The 3,221-nt window shown below is 40.9% G+C and overlaps 1 protein-coding gene and 1 pseudogene across 2 annotated transcripts in view; both read left to right on the top strand.

The window, feature by feature from the left end:
* Positions 1-3,221, top strand: part of FANK1 (fibronectin type III and ankyrin repeat domains 1) — a 112,327-nt gene that overhangs the window by 68,536 nt on the left and 40,570 nt on the right. The window lies entirely within an intron of this gene.
* LOC106734421 (cytochrome c oxidase subunit 7C, mitochondrial pseudogene) lies at positions 1,477-1,670 on the top strand (annotated as a pseudogene).

Raw genomic sequence — 3,221 nt, 5'->3', positions numbered from 1 at the left:
GCACGCACACGCGCCCGGCGTGAATTTTAAGTCACCGGGTCTGGGACTCGAACCGCGGTCGACTACATGGGAGTCCAGTGACATAACCATTACACTAACTGCTGGTCCTCTACTTTCTTGTTAAGATTTATTCCTGGGTATTTTATTTTATTTTTTGTGTATGTGACTGTTGCAAATGGATTGCTTGCTTTACTTCTCAGTTCATTTATTTATTGTATAAAGTATTTTTTGCGCTGATTTTGTATCTTGAAACTTTGCTGAATTTATCACGTCTAAGAGTTTGTTTTAGTGACTTTAGGTTTTCCTATGTGTATAATCATCTAACTTCTTCCTTTCCAATTTGGATATTTTTTATTTCATTATTTTGTCTGACTACATTGGTCAGGACTTCCAGTGCTATATTGAATAGGAATGGTGAAAGTAGACATCCCTGTTTTATTCTAGTTTTCAGTGGGAAAGTTTTCAGCGTTTCCCTGTTGAGTATGATGTTAGCTATGGGTTTGTCGTAGGTGGTCTTTGTTGTATTAAGACTATGCCTATTTTGTTGAGAGTGTGAATCATGAAGGGATATAGTATTTTATCAAATACCTCTTCATTAACTTCCCTTTTCCTTTCCTGATATTCACAGTCTCAAGAGACCCCAAGAAGTTGCACTGCAGATGGCAGCAGAGTGAGCGAGGAGCTGTTACTGGGTTTTGAAGTTTCAAGTCTTAGGGAGATGGAATGCGAGTAAGGCCTGCCAATCAGTCAGTGGGGAATGTCTGGTTTCCTCAGTCCCTTTTGTGGGGTGAAAGAGGTGGAGTGTGCTCACATGCCATATTTGGATGCTCAGAGCAGTCCACGCACTGTGCTGGTCTTTCTGTGTGCTGTAGTATACAATGCTGCACTGGCTTGGGGGCTAGGGTCATGTGTGGGCTGAAACTACTTAGTTTAGCTGGGCTGTCACTGCAGCCACCCACTCAGGTCTGGTGGGGTTTTGATGGATTCTCATTTTTCAAGATTTGAAAGCTGTGAGTCCTTGGTGAAGATTTCACTTCAGCAGTTGCTCTGTTCTCAAAATGGCGCTTGCTTGGAACCTGGAGATGGGGGATTAAGCAGGACCAGATCTTTCCCTGGAGTTGTGCAGTCCTATGTATCTCAGGAACTTCCCTGCTGACCTTAGGGCCACTGGGACGTTGGACCAGCTGGCAGCTAGGAATGTCTCCTTGATGTCAGGCTCCTAGGGGCCCCTTTCTTACCCTTTCTCAGTAACAGGGAATTTCTGCTGATTTCAACTTGCCTGTCTCAGCCAGCTGGGTGCTTCAGGTTCTTTTCTATATGGTTTCTCTCAAGTTTACACATTACAGAAAAATCTAGCTCTTGTAATTTCAAGTGTTTTCCTTAGAAAGTCATCACAAGGAGAGAAGGGATTGTTGCGATGCCACCATTTCTCCCATCTTCGGACTCTGTGTGTCTTGCAGAGCTTCCAGCAGCACCATGCTGGGGCAGAGCACCCAGAGGTTCACAACCTCCGTGGTCTGTAGGAGCCACTATGAGGAGGGCCTGGGGAGCCATCTGCCATTTTCAGTGGAAAGCAAGTGGCGGTTACAAAAGTTCTGATGACTTTGTACTTTGGATCTGGATTTGCTGCACCATTCTTTATAGTAAGACACCAACTCCTTAAGAAATAAGGATGTTTTAATTTATCCATTTAATAGATATAAAGAACATTTTAAGAGGCACAGTCGCAATCTCTGAAAAATGGATTAAAGTCTTAAACTCATAACATACTGAATATGTTTGTAAATAGACTTATGACCTGAATGTGCAATTTTCTGAAATAAGGATGAGATTAATTGAACATGTCCTTACTTTATTTTTTGGGGGTAATATTACCAAATTAGTTTTTTTTTTTAATTTATTTTTTTATTTTTATTATCATCATAATCTTCTTTATATTACATTGGATTACATATAACTTTACAGTGTATTACATTGTTTTTTCAAAAGGGAATGCCATGCATGTCAGTCAGTACAGAGACATTAATCTCCCCACTTCAACATTCCATATCTTTTCTGTTTTCCCCAATCATTATTTTTATTATTCTAATTATTTTTATAAAACAGTCAATTGCTATTTCTCATTTTGCTTGTAAGAATACTTTGCCCATCATGAAATACTTCTCAGACCAATCCAGTTGAGAATACTATACATGTCATCATCAACAGTTAATAAGCCCTATCTGTTTCTCACTAACGTCCTGTCTCTCTATTGTTCACTTGCTATCTTTCTCTATCCTCTTCTCTTCACTTACCCCATTCCACACTGTCCTATTCTCATTAAGTACCTTCACTGTTTTTATGTCCTCCGATCCAAATTAGTTTTTTCATGAGGAATCATGTGCGATTTATCTTGTTGTTATAAAGCCCAAGAATTTATTTTTGATTCCTGTGTCAGGACCTTGTTAGCTGGCCGTTTATGTTATAAAAGAGAAATGCAAAAAAACCCCCAAAAAACAAAAAACAAAAAACAAACCACAATGTATCTGAGTAATTGTTATTTTATGCCTCGACTGAAGAGGAGATGAATGCTGGGTCCTTCCCATTGGTCATCTTGATCTCCTCCTTCACCTTCGGGGGTCTTTAATTAAAATTCAATTATTAAATTATACAAACTTGGGGAGGGATGGAGGTGAATGAAAGGATAGATGAAATAAGATTGGCCATGGGAACCAGCAGTTAGTATAATGGCTATGTTGCTGGACTCCCACGTAGTCGACTGCGGTTCGCGTCCTGGACCCGGTGGCTTAAACTCACGCCGGGCGCGTGTGCGTGCGTGCCCAAGATCCCGAGAGGAGAATGGAGGAGAAGGGATTGCGGCGTGACCATCCCCCCTGGAGGGTGATTTCTCACTTTCTGTCTCTCTGTCTCTCTCTGTCTGTCTGGCGACGCACGCACCCTACAGTGAAAAAAACCCCTCCAAAAAAAGAAAAAAAAATAAGATTGGCCATGATCATTCTGATAATAAAGCTAAGTGACAGATATAAGAGGATTTGTCACATTATTCTTTCTACTTCTTTTATGTTTTTGATTTTTTAAAAATTTACTGCCTGTGGGCTCCTGTGCTTGTGATACAGAAATAGAGAGAGGGACCAGCTGTTAGTGTAATGGCTATGTTTCTGGACTCCCATGTAGTTGACCATGGTTCGAGTCCCGGACCTGGTGACTTAAAACTCACGCCG

This window comes from Tupaia chinensis, unplaced genomic scaffold, assembly GCF_000334495.1.
Source record: "Tupaia chinensis unplaced genomic scaffold, TupChi_1.0 Scaffold000113_1, whole genome shotgun sequence".
NCBI classification, from domain to species: Eukaryota; Metazoa; Chordata; class Mammalia; order Scandentia; family Tupaiidae; genus Tupaia; species Tupaia belangeri.
This window is presented reverse-complemented; position numbering and strand designations above follow the sequence as displayed.